Source organism: Oncorhynchus gorbuscha, linkage group LG16, assembly GCF_021184085.1.
Source record: "Oncorhynchus gorbuscha isolate QuinsamMale2020 ecotype Even-year linkage group LG16, OgorEven_v1.0, whole genome shotgun sequence".
NCBI lineage: Eukaryota > Metazoa > Chordata > Actinopteri > Salmoniformes > Salmonidae > Oncorhynchus > Oncorhynchus gorbuscha.
In genome coordinates, this window is record NC_060188.1 from 10,653,431 (window position 1) to 10,668,738 (window position 15,308).

Here is a 15,308-nt window from a genome sequence, read left to right on the forward strand (position 1 = left end):
AGGAATGAGAGACCAAAACCATTGTTTCCCCAGCACTTTGGGCTGTTGTTGCATCGCATGCACAATCACAACAACTGTTCATCACTTCACTTCATCACTCTCATTCAGAACATTCCTTCTTGGATCAGATGATGATGTGTGAAAATAAAGCAGCGTAAACTAATCAGCTGGACGCCAAATACACATCCAACAAGTGTTTTGCAAAGTTATTGAAGAACCACGTTAACGACAGTATCGATTTAGCTTGGAAGTATCAAGGTAATACTCTTTCGGTTAGCAATCACATCATTTGGGATTTGTGTGCCCATGAAAACTGTGTTCACCCCCTGACATTAGGAGACAAAAAATGTTATGTAGTTACACTGCATTTCTGAGATCTCTATACAAAAAACTGTCCGACAGCCAGATCCAGAATTCTTACAGGGTCAAGTTCATTTACATTTACATTTAAGTCATTTAGCAGACGCTCTTATCAATGTTTAACTGATGAATGCTTAATATATAATATAAAGATATCCTACACTTCCATAAATGCAAGGACAGAAAAGTCATGTTTTATGTCACACGATTTGGGACAAATCCGTCAAGACATGAACCATGATAAAGGGTTAAACATAGGTTTTAAATCAACTGGTGAATTTGATTAAGTAGAGCTGTGATCCCCCTTATATCTTAATATAATGACTTGAAAAAATGGACAGATTATTATCAATGATTTATCAACAGCTGTAACAAGTTGTCAAGTGTAGGAAATCCTCACTGGTACCCTAGTTTAGAGAAAGACCCATGTGTCTTTCTCTGTTCCAGCAAACTATGAACTGACAGCCATTTCCCCAGAGTGTCTGGTCTGCTTGATTAAGAGCCAGTCTCATTTTCCACCTGAGCACCTCCTATGATTTGTGACAGTCTTTGCAGGTGTATTCTATGCATTTCCTATCAGACAAGATAGTATAAAGCAGGATAGATTGGACAGATTGTGTTGGCAGCGTGTCTGGGATGAGTAATATTATTAGCATGGACACTTTGCTTCCAGGGAAACAAAACCTTTTCCTGTTCAGCAAACCATCATAAAGCACCAATCAAGCAGCACTTGTTAGGAAGAGGAGAGAGAAAGATGAGGAGGCAAAGACTTCAAAGACTCTCTCTCTCTCTCTCTCTCTCTCTCTCTCTCTCTCTCTCTCTCTCTCTCTCTCTCTCTCTCTCTCTCTCTCTCTCTCTCTCTCTCTCTCTCTCTCTCTCTCTCTCTCTCTCTCTCTCTCTCTCTCTCTCTCTCTCTCTCTCTCTCTCTCTCTCTCTCTCTCTCCCCATCTCTCTCTCTCCTCTCTCTCTCTCTCTCTCTCTCTCTCTCTCTCTCTCTCTCTCTCTCTCTCTCTCTCTCCTCTCTCTCTCTCTCTCTCTCTCTCTCTCTCTCTCTCTCTCTCTCTCTCTCTCTCTCTCTCTCCCCATCTCTCTCTCTCTCTCTCTCTCTCTCTCTCTCTCTCTCTCTCTCCCCATCTCTCTCTCTCTCTCCTTCTCTCTCTCTCCTCTCTCTCTCTCTCTCTCTCTCTCTCTCTCTCCCTGTCCCTCTTTCTTCCTGTCCCTCTCTCTCTCTCTCTCTCTCTCTCTCTTTCTCTCTCCCTCTTTCTTCCTGTCCCTATCTCTCCTCTCTCTCTCCTACATTGCCAAAGCAAGTGAAATAGATAATAAACAAAAGTGAAATAATCAATCAAAAAATAACAGTAAAACTTACACTCACAAGTTTCAAAGGAATATACACATTTCAAATGTCATATCATGGCTATGTACAGTGTTATACTGATGTGCAAATAGTTCAATCACAAAAGGGAACATTAATAAACATAAATATGGGTGGTATTTACAATGATGTTTGTTCTCTCTTGTGGCAATAGGCCACAAATTTTGCTACTGTGATGACACACTGTGGTATTTCACCAAATAGATATGGGAGTTTATATATTTTTTGGGGAATTCTTTGTGGGTCTCTGTAATCTGAGGGAAATATGTCTCTCTAATATAGTCAGACATTTGGCAGGAGGTTAGGAAGTGTAGCTCAGATTCCCACCTCATTTTGTGGACAGTGTGCACATAGTCTGTCTTCTCTTGAGCCAGGTCTGCCTAGGGCGGCCTCTCTCATTAGCAAGGCCATGCTCACTGAGTCTGTACATAGTCAAAGCTTTGCTTAATTTGGAGTCAGTCACAGTGGTCAGGTATTCTGCCACTGTGTACTATTTGTTTAGGGCCAAATAGCATTCCAGTTTGCTCTTTTTTGGTAAATTCATTCCAATGTGTCAAGTAATTATCTTTTTGTTTTCTCATGATTTGGTTGGATCTAATTGTGTTGCTGTCCTGGGGCTCTGTGGGGTGTGTTTGTGTTTGTGAACAGATCCCCAAGACCAGCTTGCTTAAAAGATTCTTCTCCAGGTTCATCTCTCTGTAGGCGATGGCTTTGTTATGGAAGGTTTGGGAATCGCTTCCTTTTAGATGGTTGTAGAATTATTGAACTGCTCTTTTCTCGATTTTAATAATTAGCAGATATCGGCCTAATTCTGCTCTGCATGCATTATTTTGTGTTTTATGTTGTACACTGAGGATTTTTTTTTGCAGAATTCTGCATGCAGAGTCTCAATTTGGTGTTTGTCCCATTTTGTGAATTCTTGGTTGGTGAGCGGACCCCAGACCTCACAACCATAAAGGGCAATGGGTTCTATAACTGATTCAGGTATTTTTTGCCAGATCCTAATTGGTATGTCAAATTTAATGTTCCTTTTGATGGCATAGAATGCCCTTCTTGCCTTGTCGCTCAGATTGTTCGCAGCTTTGTAGAAGTAACCTGTGATGCTGATGTTTAGGCCGAGGTAGGTATTGTTTTTTGTGTGCTCTAGGGCAACGGTGTCTAGATGGAATTTGTATTCGTGGTCCTGGCAACTGGGCCTTTTTTGGAACAGCATTATTTTTGTCGTACTGAGATTTACTGATGGCCCGGATCTGACAGAATCTGTGCAGAAGATCTAGGTGCTGCTGTAGGCCCTCCTTGGTTGGGGACAGAAGAACCATCAGCAAAGAGTAGACATTTTTGACTTCAGATTTTAGTAAGGTGAGGCCGGGTGCTGCAGACTGTTCTAGTGCCCTTGCTAATTAATTGATATATATATATATATGTTGAAGAGGGTGGGGCTCAAGCTGCATCCCTGTCTCACCCTACGGCCCTGTGGAAAGAAATGTGTGTGTTATTTACAATTTTAAATGCACACTTGTTGTTTGTGCACATGGATTTTATAATGTCGTATGTTTTTCCCCCAAATTCTATAGCAGACCCTCATGCCAAATTGAGTCAGAAGCTTTTTTGAAATCAACAAAGCATGAAAAGACTGTGCCTTTTGTTTTGTTTTGTTTGTTTGTCAATTAGGGTGTACAGGGTGAATACGTGGTCTGTCGTACGGTAATTTGGTAAAAAGCCAATTTGACATTTGCTCAGTACATTGTTTTCACTGAGGAAATGTACAAGTCTGCTGTTAATGATAATACAGACGATTTTCCCAAGGTTGCTGTTGACGCGTATCCCACGGTAGTTATTAGGGTCAAATTGCAGAAGATGCCAAAGCTGAGTTTGATGAGTTTGATGTTAAAGAGTTTTAAAAAACAAATTGAAATTTGTGGTCTGAATATTTTATCATTTCATTTAGGTCAACACCACAGGCCTTTTTGGGTCAGAGGGTTTGTATTTTGTCCTGTAGTTCATTGTAGCTCTCTCTAACTCTGTCTCTGTCTCTCTCACCAATATCGCACTTCTCTAATTTCATCCTCGGGAACGTCAAACTCAATCCTATTTCCCTGCCTTCTTCTCAATTAATGATTCATATTTTATCCCATTACAGAAATCCAGTTTCTGCCTGCCAAATATGCTTGCTGTATGCAGGGAGTCATCTATCGGCACTGCCTTACCTTCTAACAGTCTGAATTCCATCTGAATGCATGGGTTTGTTATTAGTGTAGGCTGGGGCGTTACCAAGGAGATGGAATGCTTTTTCTATTCTCCTATGTCTGCCTATCTCCTCTACTGTGTTGCTTCTCTCGGTCACGTACCAGTCCTGGAGGTCTGAGGAGAGCTCTGTGGCGATTTCTGATTGGTGCTGTAGGGCAGAATGCTGAATGTTATGGTATCGGCTAGCCGATTGGGGAAGGACTGCATGTGCAGTACTGTGGGAACTAAATCAAACATTTTTGTGCAAGGTTTTGATTCCTTTCATCATGTTTCTTCGTACGTTTTCTTTTCAGATTAATACATTCAGTTGTGAAAAGAAATGTTGAATGTCTTCCAGTCTGGCTCTTTTAGTATTAAGTGGAGGAATGTGTCATAGATAGAAAACCTACTAGTGCTTCTACAGTTAGCTTGCATACGGGATAGTAGCTACATTGAATAGAGCTGAAATGCTACCTGAATCACAATGAAGACAACAGAGAGGAATGGTTTCACAACATTTCAATTTATCCCCAAAATAAGTAAATTAATGCATTTGAGTCAATTTAACAAACACAGCCAATCTCTTCATATCAACACAATAAAGCCACTACTTAATACAGTGTTCTTCCTGTCAGTGGTCAAGTAACCAGCGTGGAGGAAACTGGAGGAACCAATTGGTGCAGCAATGGGCTTTTAGTGGCGTGGACAGGCACGTTGTAACAGGGTGCTGAATTCCCTTCGTTAAGTGCCAGTGTGGGTGGCACTAATGAGACGCAGTGGAGACTTGATTTGATCCCCACAAATAGCTTAACAACTGACTAATGTCTATTATATTAGATCATATACACTGAGTGTACAAAACATTAGGAACACCTTCCTAATATTGAGCCTTTTGACCTCAGAACAGCCTCAATTAATTGGGGCATGGACTCAGTCCATGGTGATGCTGGCCCATGTTGACTCCAATGCTCCAATGCTTTGACACAGTTGTGTCAAGTTGGCTGGATGTCCTTTGGATGGTGGACCATTCTTGATACACACGGGAAACTGTTGAGTGGGAAAAAAATCCAGCAGCATTGTAGTTTTTGACTCAAACCTGTGCGCCGGGCACCTACTACCATACCCCGTTCAAAGGCACTTAAACCTTTTGTCTTGCCCATTCACCCTCTGAATGGCCCACATACACAATACATGTCTCATAGCTTAAAAATCCTTCTTTAACCTGTCTCCTCCTCTTCATCTACACTGATTGAAGTGGATTTAACAAGTGACATCAATAAGGGATCGTAGCTTTCACCTGGATTCACCTGGTCAGTCGATGTCATGGAAAGAGCAGGTGTTCCTAATGTTTTTTTACACTCAGTGTATGTTGGGATGGCTCTATGCAGAGAGGCAGAGAGAGGAGACTGCCACTCAAGTTCTCTCTGTGTGTGGAGGATCAGAGGGGGTTTATATGAATCAGAATTAGGTTGTGGGTTGACTGTGTTGCATGGTGTTGATTTTCCCTGACCAAATGTTGAACAACAATGACCTGGTGTGTTTCTGGTGGACTGAGCTATATTAGCCTGGTCAATAGCCTGGTCACTTACACATACCATCACACAATAACTGCATGCTGATTTAATTAGGGTTGCTGTTTGGGCAGACCTGCAGTAATTACTATCTGCTGCCAGCGTGGGAGTTCACCTCGCACAGAGACACACACAGAGACATACACGTTTAGCACACACAGAGACACACACACATCCTTCACACACACACACACACACACACCTCACACACACTGATCAACTCTCCATACCAAATGTATTTAATATTGTCTGTGCTTAAACTGGAACATAGTGGATGCACAGTAACATGCAATACATGACTCCAGAGCTTTGGCTCTGCGCTTCACAGCACTGTATGGGTTTTGACAGACAGCTGTTCTGAACTTGGGCATCTGTAAATTACGATGAATCTATGTATTTTGAAAGATGAGACTTTGAGGATTATAATAAATACCACTTTGATGTCATCGAAGCCAAATGTCCAAATGTGCACTTCACAAAAACCTCATGTCATATACAGTGTAGATGTTTCTGATCACTATGTTTGATGTACAGTTACACTACGAGATGGTGTTCTACCCTGGGTTGCCCTGAACAGACTGAACCTGTTTGTTCTATTATGATGAACATTCTCCGCGTCTGAATGAACTCGTGACTCCGTTCTTTGCACACCGTACGACCTGCTTTTCTAATAGCATTGTGAAAGCCTCACACCGTAAGATTGTATTTTATCATTTAGCTGGTCATGTTGGCAATAGAACAAGCTTTCAAATCATGCCCACCTGACCCAGATTGTGATTTATAATGGACCGTTTCTGGTTGCGTGAACAACAACAGTAGTTGTGTAAAGGCAGGGATGCAGAGCTGTGTTCCAACGTGCTCTATTTCCTCAACGACACTGCTAGGAGAACTAAAGTAAAACACCTTATAGTTGAAGACTCTTTGAGTGCATTGAAATGACTTGGGAACTGTGCCCACACTGGAGGGGTGTGTGGCCACTTGAAGACACCAGCTAGTCCTCTCACTCAAACCCTTGTCATATTTTTGTGTTATGTTGCACCTACCCCACATTTTCCAGAAATATTCTTATCATGTTACTGAATGTATCCATGTTTTTTTCTTCGATTTCATTATTGACAAAGGCTGTGAAAAGTATAGTTAATGTAAAATGCACATAAAATCAACAGTGTAATGTTTGGATTCATTCAGTCTTGTGTCAGGTGAACTAAACTCAGCACAAAAAGAAACGTCCCTTTTTGAGGACCCTGTCTCTCAAAGATAAATCGTCAAATCCAAATAGCTTCACAGATCTTGATTGTAAAGGGTTTAAACACTGTTTCCCAGGCTTGTTCAATGAACCATAAACAATTAATGAACATGCACCTGTGGAACGGTCGTTAAGACACCAACAGCTTACAGACGGTAGGCAATTAAGGTCACAGTTATGAAAACTTAGGACACTAAAGAGGCCTTTCTACGGACTCTGAAAAACACCAAAAGAAAGATGCCCAGGGTCCCCGCTCATATGCGTGAATGTGCCTTAGGCATGCTGCAAGGAGACTTGAGGACTGCAGATGTGGCCAGGGCAATACATTTCAATGTCCGTACTGTGAGACGCCTAAGACAGCGCTACAGGGAGACAGGACGGACAGCTGATCGTCCTCGCAGTGGCAGACCACGTGTAACAACACCTGCACAGGATTGGTACATCCGAACATCACACCTGCGGGACAGGTACAGGATGGCAATAACAACCTCCCGAGTTACATCAGGAACGCACAATCCCTCCATCAGTGCTCAACCTGTCCACAATAGGCTGAGAGAGACTGGACTGAGGGCTTGATGGCCTGTTGTAAGGCAGGTCCTCACCAGACATCACCAGCAACAACGTCGCCTATGGGCACAAATCCACCATCGCTGGACCAGACAGGACTGGCAATAAGTGCTCTTCACTGACGAGTCGCGGTTTGTCTCACCAGGGGTGATGGTCGGATTCGCGTTTATCGTCAAAGCAATGAGCATTACACCGAGGCCTTTACTCTGGAGCGGGATCGATTTGGAGGTGGAGGGTTCTTCATGGTCTGGGGCAGTTTGTCACAGCTGTCAGGATTTGGCCAGGGTTGTTCCGGTTTTTGGTCACTAGATGCCCCCATTGTGCCTTTTGACCTTTTGTTTTCCCTTGATCCCCATTATTATTTGCACCTGTGCCTCGTTTCCCCTGATTGTATTTAAACCCTTTGTTTTCCTCAGTCCTTTGCTCTGTGTTTGTATGTTAGCACCCAGCCCTAGTACTCTGTGAAACTCTTGTTGATCCCGGTGGACTCTCTTGTGGAATTCTGTTTTTTGTTCTTGTTTGTTTGTTTTTGAGTATTTTTTTAGGCTTTTTGTGCTATACCTTCCACTCTGTGGATTTACCTTTTTGTCTTGGAGGATTACCTTTGTTCTTGTGGAATTCCTTTTGAGGTTGTGGAGTTACATGTTTTCCTGAAGAACTTCACTTTTTACTTCATTAAATACACCGTCTCAAGTGCTGCTGTGTCTGCCTCATCTTCTGGGTTCTGCCGACTATTCGTGGCTCAGTTGGTTAAGTGACTGTTTCTCACTCCGGAGACCCAGGTTCGTAACCGGGTCGTGACAACAGCATCATCGGACTGAGCTTGTTGTCATTGCAGGTAATCTCAACGCTGTGCATTACAGGTAAGACATCCTCCTCCCTCATGTGGTACCCTTCCTGCAGGCTCATGCTGACATGACCTTCCAGCATGACAATGCCACCAGCCATACTGTTCGTTCTGTGAGTGATTTCCTGCAAGACAGGAATGTCAGTGTTCTGCCATGGTCAGCGAAGAGCCCGGATCTCAATCCCATTGAGCACATCTGTTGGATCGGAGGGCCATTCCCCCCCAGAAATGTCTGGGAACTTGCAGGTGCCTTGGTGGAAGAGTGGGGTAACATCCCACAGCAAGAACTGGCAAATCTGATGCAGTCCACGAGGAGGAGATACAATGCAGTTCTTAATGCAGCTGATGGCCACACCATATTATTATTTTTTTAACCTTTATTTAACTAGGCAAGTCAGTTAAGAACAAATTCTTATTTTCAGTGGGTTAACTGACTTGTTAAGGGGCAGAACGACAGATCTGACTGTTACTTTTGATTTTGACCCCCCCTTTGTTCAGGGACACATTATTCCATTTCTGTTAGTCACATGTCTGTGGAACTTGTTCAGTTTATGTCTCAGTTGTTGAATCTTATTATGTTCATACAAATATTTACACATGGTAATTAAGTTTGCTGAAAATAAACGCAGTTGACAGTGAGAGGACGTTTTTTTTACTGAGTTTATTATGTCCTCACCTTTAGTCTAATAATTTCCCCATAATCTCCAAACTGTTCCGTTTTCATTTCTATCATGGTATGCATATGCTTTCCATATTTTATTCTGTAAGAAACATTTCAATTTAGCCCTATCCATATAGGTCAATTCCCACGAGTTTAAGGGATTTCAATAATGATGATGAAAATAATAATAATAATATATTGTATTTATATAGTGATTTACAAGGACCCAAAGTCACTTTACATGAATTAAAACAAGAATAAAAAATCTAAAACAATACCATTCTAACCAGAAATAGAATAGAAAGATGAAACAAAGAGTAGGGAGAAGGGCTCAAAGAGTAGGGAGAAGGGCTCAAAGAGTAGGGAGAAGGGCTCAAAGAGTAGGGAGAAGGGCTCAAAGAGTAGGGAGAAGGGCTCAAAGAGTAGGGAGAAGGGCTCAAAGTGTTATGCAGGTGAATGAGGACCCAAAAGCGACTTGGCGAAAACAGAGTTTTTAATCCAGTAAGAAACTTTACAAAACAAAAAGCATAATACTACTCGTAAAGACGAGAACAGACTGGAGACTTGATCGAGAACTGCAGGTTGCCTCGGGAAGGCACTTGAACCTAGCAGACTCAGACACCTGCTCACCACGCAGCATCTGAGGGAAACACGACACGACAGGGCAAAACATAGACACAGCACGGTGAATTATAGATAAGGATCCGACGGGGCAGGAACGGAAAACAAGGAGAGAAATAGGGACTCTAATCAGGGAAAAGGATCGGGAACAGGTGTGGGAAGACTAAATGATTGATTAGGGGAATAGGAACAGCTGGGAGCAGGAACGGAACGATAGAGAGAAGAGAGAGCGAGAGAGTGAGAGAGGGAGGAGAGAGAGGGATAGAAAGAGGGAAAGAACCTAATAAGACCAGCAGAGGGAAACGAATAGAAGGGGAAGCACAGGGACAAGACATGATAATTAATGACAAAACATGACAGTACCCCCACTCACCGAGCGCCTCCTGGCGCACTCGAGGAGGAACCCTGGCGGCAACGGAGGAAATCATCAATAAGCGAACGGTCCAGCACGTCCCGAGACGGAACCCAACTCCTCTCCTCAGGACCGTAACCCTCCCAATCCACTAAGTATTGGTGAACCCGTCCCCGAACGCATGTCCATGATCTTACGTACCTTGTAAATAGGTGCGCTCTCGACAAGGACGGGAGGGGGAGGGAAGACGAACGGGGTGCGAAGAAAGGGCTTGACACAGGAGACATGGAAGACAGGATGGACGCGACGAAGATGTCGCGGAAGAAGCAGTCGCACAGCGACAGGATTGACGACCTGGGAGACACGGAACGGACCAATGAACCGCGGGAGTCAACTTACGAGAAGCTGTCGTAAGAGGAAGGTTGCGAGTGGAAAGCCACACTCTCTGGCCGCAACAATACCTTGGACTCTTAATCCTGCGTTTATTGGCGGCTCTCACAGTCTGTGCCCTGTAGCGGCAAAGTGCAGACCTCACCCTCCTCCAGGTGCGCTCACAACGTTGGACAAACGCTTGAGCGGAGGGAACGCTGGACTCGGCAAGCTGGGATGAGAACAGAGGAGGCTGGTAACCCAGACTACTCTGAAACGGAGATAACCCGGTAGCAGACGAAGGAAGCGAGTTGTGAGCGTATTCTGCCCAGGGGAGCTGTTCTGCCCAAGACGCAGGGTTTCTGAAAGAAAGGCTGCGTAGTATGCGACCAATCGTCTGATTGGCCCTCTCTGCTTGACCGTTAGACTGGGGATGAAACCCGGAAGAGAGACTGACGGACGCACCAATCAAACGACAGAACTCCCTCCAAAACTGTGACGTGAATTGCGGGCCTCTGTCTGAAACGGCGTCTAACGGGAGGCCATGAATTCTGAACACATTCTCGATAATGATTTGTGCCGTCTCCTTAGCGGAAGGAAGTTTAGCGAGGGGAATGAAATGTGCCGCCTTAGAGAACCTATCGACAACCGTAAGAATCACAGTCTTCCCCCGCAGACAAAGGCAGACCGGTAATGAAGTCTAGGGCGATGTGAGACCATGGTCGAGAAGGAATGGGGAGCGGTCTGAGACGACCGGCAGGAGGAGAGTTACCCGACTTAGTCTGCGCGCAGTCCGAACAAGCAGCCACGAACGGCGCGTGTCACGCTCCTGAGTCGGCCACCAAAAGCGCTGGCGAATAGACGCAAGAGTGCCTCGAACACCGGGATGACCAGCTAACTTGGCAGAGTGAGCCCACTGAAGAACAGCCAGACGAGTGGAAACAGGAACGAAAAGGAGGTTACTAGGACAAGCGCGCGGCGACGCAGTGTGCGTGAGTGCTTGCTTAACCTGTCTTTCAATTCCCCAGACTGTCAACCCGACAACACGCCCATAAGGAAGAATCCCCTCGGGATCAGTAGAAGCCACAGAAGAACTAAACAGACGGGATAAGGCATCAGGCTTGGTGTTCTTGCTACCCGGACGGTAAGAAATCACAAACTCGAAACGAGCGAAAAACAACGCCCAACGAGCTTGACGGGCATTAAGTCGTTTGGCAGAACGGATGTACTCAAGGTTCTTATGGTCTGTCCAAACGACAAAGGAACGGTCGCCCCCTCCAACCACTGTCGCCATTCGCCTAGGGCTAAGCGGATGGCGAGCAGTTCACGGTTACCCACATCATAGTTGCGCTCAGATGGCGACAGGCGATGAGAAAAATAAGCGCAAGGATGAACCTTATCGTCAGACTGGAAGCTGGGATAGAATGGCTCCCACGCCTACCTCTGAAGCGTCAACCTCGACAATGAATTGTCTAGTGACGTCAGGAGTAACGAGGATAGGAGCGGACGTAAAACGTTCTTTTAGAAGATCAAAAGCTCCCTGGGCGGAACCGACCACTTAAAACACGTCTTGACAGAAGTAAGAGCTGTGAGAGGGGCAGCAACTTGACCGAAATTACGAATGAAACGCCGATAGAAATTAGCGAAACCTAAAAGCGCTGCAACTCGACACGTGACCTTGGAACGGGCCAATCACTGACAGCTTGGACCTTAGCGGAATCCATCTGAATGCCTTCAGCGGAAATAACGGAACCGAGAAAAGTAACGGAGGAGACATGAAAAGAGCACTTCTCAGCCTTTACGTAGAGACAATTCTCTAAAAGGCGCTGTAGAACACGTCGAACGTGCTGAACATGAATCTCGAGTGACGGTGAAAAAATCAGGATATCGTCAAGATAGACAAAAACAAAGATGTTCAGCATGTCTCTCAGAACATCATTAACTAATGCCTGAAAAACAGCTGGCGCATTGGCGAGACCAAACGGCAGAACCCGGTACTCAAAATGCCCTAACGGAGTGTTAAACGCCGTTTTCCACTCGTCCCCCTCTCTGATGCGCACGAGATGGTAAGCGTTACGAAGGTCCAACTTAGTAAAGCACCTGGCTCCCTGCAGAATCTCGAAGGCTGATGACATAAGGGGAAGCGGATAACGATTCTTAACCGTTATGTCATTCAGCCCTCGATAATCCACGCAGGGGCGCAGAGTACCGTCCTTCTTCTTAACAAAAAGAACCCCGCCCGGCCGGAGAGGAAGAAGGCACTATGGTACCGGCGTCAAGAGACACAGATAAATAATCCTCGAGAGCCTTACGTTCGGGAGGCGACAGAGAGTATAGTCTACCCCGAGGAGGAGTGGTCCCCGGAAGGAGATCAATACTACAATCATACGACCGGTGAGGAGGAAGGGAGTTGGCTCGGGACCGACTGAAGACCGTGCGCAGATCATGATATTCCTCCGGCACTCCTGTCAAATCGCCAGGTTCCTCCTGAGAAGTGGGGACAGAAGAAATGGGAGGGATGGCAGACATTAAGCACTTCACATGACAAGATACGTTCCAGGATAGGATAGAATTACAAGACCAATTAATAGAAGGATTATGACATACTAGCCAGGGATGACCCAAAACAACAGGTGTAAAAGGTGAACGAAAAATCAAAAAAGAAATAGTCTCACTGTGGTTACCAGATACTGTGAGAGTTAAAGGTAGTGTCTCAAATCTGATACTGGGAAGATGACTACCATCTAAGGCAAACATGGGCGTAGGCTTGTCTAACTGTCTGAAAGGAATGTTATGTTTCCGAACCCATGCTTCGTCCATGAAACAACCCTCAGCCCCAGAGTCAATCAAGGCACTGCATGTAGCACCCGAACCGGTCCAGCGTAGATGGACCGACATAGTAGTACAGGATCTAGATGAAGAGACCTGAGTAGTAGCGCTCACCAGTAGCCCTCCGCTTACTGATGGGCTCTGGCCTCTTACTGGACATGAATTAACAAAATGTCCATCAAATCCGCAATAGAGGCACAGGCGGTTGGTGATCCTCCGTTCCCTCTCCTTAGTCGAGATGCGAATCCCTCCCAGCTGCATGGGCTCAGTCTCAGAGCCAGAGGAGGGAGATGGTTGCGATGCGGAGCAGGAAACACCGTTGATGCGAGCTCTCTTCCACGAGCCTGGTGACGAAGATCTACCCGTCGTTCTATGCGGATGGCGAGAGCAATCAAAGAGTCCACACTGGAAAGAACCTCCCGAGAGAGAATCTCATCCTTGACCACTGTGTGGAGTCCCTCCAGAAAACGAGCGAGCAGCGCCGGCTCGTTCCAGTCACTAGAGGCAGCAAGAGTACGAAACTCTATAGAGTAATCCGTTATGGATCGATCACCTTGGCATAGGGAAGCCAGGGCCCTAGAAGCCTCCCCACCAAAAACTGAACGGTCAAAAACCCGAATCATCTCCTCTTTAAAGTTCTGGTAATTGTTAGAACAATCAGCCCTTGCCTCCCAGATAGCTGTGCCCCACTCTCGGGCCCGGCCAGTAAGGAGTGAAATGACGTAAGCAACCCGAGCTCTCTCACTAGAGTATGTGTTGGGTTGGAGAGAGAACACAATATCACACTGGGTGAGAAAGGAGCGGCACTCCGTGGGCTGCCCGGAGTAGCAAGGTGGGTTATTAACCCTAGGTTCCGGAGGCTCGGCAGGCCAGGAAGTAACAGGTGGCACGAGACGAAGACTCTGGAACTGTCCAGAGAGGTCGGAAACCTGAGCGGCCAGGTTCTCCACGGCATGGCGAGCAGCAGACAATTCCTGCTCGTGTCTGCCGAGCATGGCTCCTTGGATCTTGACGGCAGTGTTACGAGCCTCTGTAGTCGCTGGGTCCATTCCTTGGTCGGATCCTTCTGTTATGCAGGTGAATGAGGACCCAAAAGCGACTTGGCGAAAACAGAGTTTTTAATCCAGTAAGAAACTTTACAAAACAAAAAGCATAATACTACTCGTAAAGACGAGAACAGACTGGAGACTTGATCGAGAACTGCAGGTTGCCTCGGGAAGGCACTTGAACCTAGCAGACTCAGACACCTGCTCACCACGCAGCATCTGAGGGAAACACGACACGACAGGGCAAAACATAGACACAGCACGGTGAATTATAGATAAGGATCCGACGGGGCAGGAACGGAAAACAAGGAGAGAAATAGGGACTCTAATCAGGGAAAAGGATCGGGAACAGGTGTGGGAAGACTAAATGATTGATTAGGGGAATAGGAACAGCTGGGAGCAGGAACGGAACGATAGAGAGAAGAGAGAGCGAGAGAGTGAGAGAGGGAGGGGGAGAGAGAGGGATAGAAAGAGGGAAAGAACCTAATAAGACCAGCAGAGGGAAACGAATAGAAGGGGAAGCACAGGGACAAGACATGATAATTAATGACAAAACATGACACAAAGAGTAGGGAGAAGGGCTCAAAGAGTAGGGAGAAGGGCTCAAAGAGTAGGGAGAAGGGCTCAAAGAGTAGGGAGAAGGGCTCAAAGAGAAGGGAGGAGGGCTCAAAGAGAAGGGAGGAGGGCTCAAAGAGAAGGGAGGAGGGCTCCCAAACACATCAAACACATGGTTTCCATGTATTACATACCATTCCATTGACTCCATTCCAGCCATTGTTATGACCCGTCCTCCCCTCAGCAGCCTCCACTGGTGTGTTTGTATGGGGGGAGTATTTAGGTGGAACTGAAAGATGGTGAAGACTCCGTCAGGGATGGTTGTGGAGTTCCAGAGCCTCAGCACAACCCTGGAGAAGGCCCTGTCGCAGCTTGGGAAAGCTTGGGAAAACAAGGTGACCTGTTGTGATCAGGGCCAGTTCCAGGCATAAGTGACATAAACTCAGTCGGGGTCTCAATCTACTATTGTGAGTAAGCTAACATGTCAGCTAACAAATCAAACAAACCGACCGGGCACACAGGGCACGTGCCCAGAGGCCCTGACCTCCAGTAGCCCCCATTGGTTTTGTTAGTTGTTCTCACTCAAATATCATAATAACATATTAACTGAAGCATTACAAAATTTGTAAAATTGCAGGAAAATAGCTTTAAAACTGCAAAAATGTCTCTCCAACTCATGACAA

The 15,308-nt window shown here is 45.6% G+C and overlaps 1 protein-coding gene and 1 pseudogene across 1 annotated transcript in view; one reads left to right on the forward strand and one right to left on the reverse strand.

The window, feature by feature from the left end:
* The window catches only part of LOC123998976, an 899,899-nt pseudogene that overhangs the window by 772,027 nt on the left and 112,564 nt on the right, over positions 1-15,308 (reverse strand).
* LOC123998935 (potassium channel subfamily T member 2-like) overlaps positions 1-15,308 on the forward strand; it is a 108,043-nt gene that overhangs the window by 52,545 nt on the left and 40,190 nt on the right. The gene's annotated exons all lie outside the window — the stretch shown is intronic.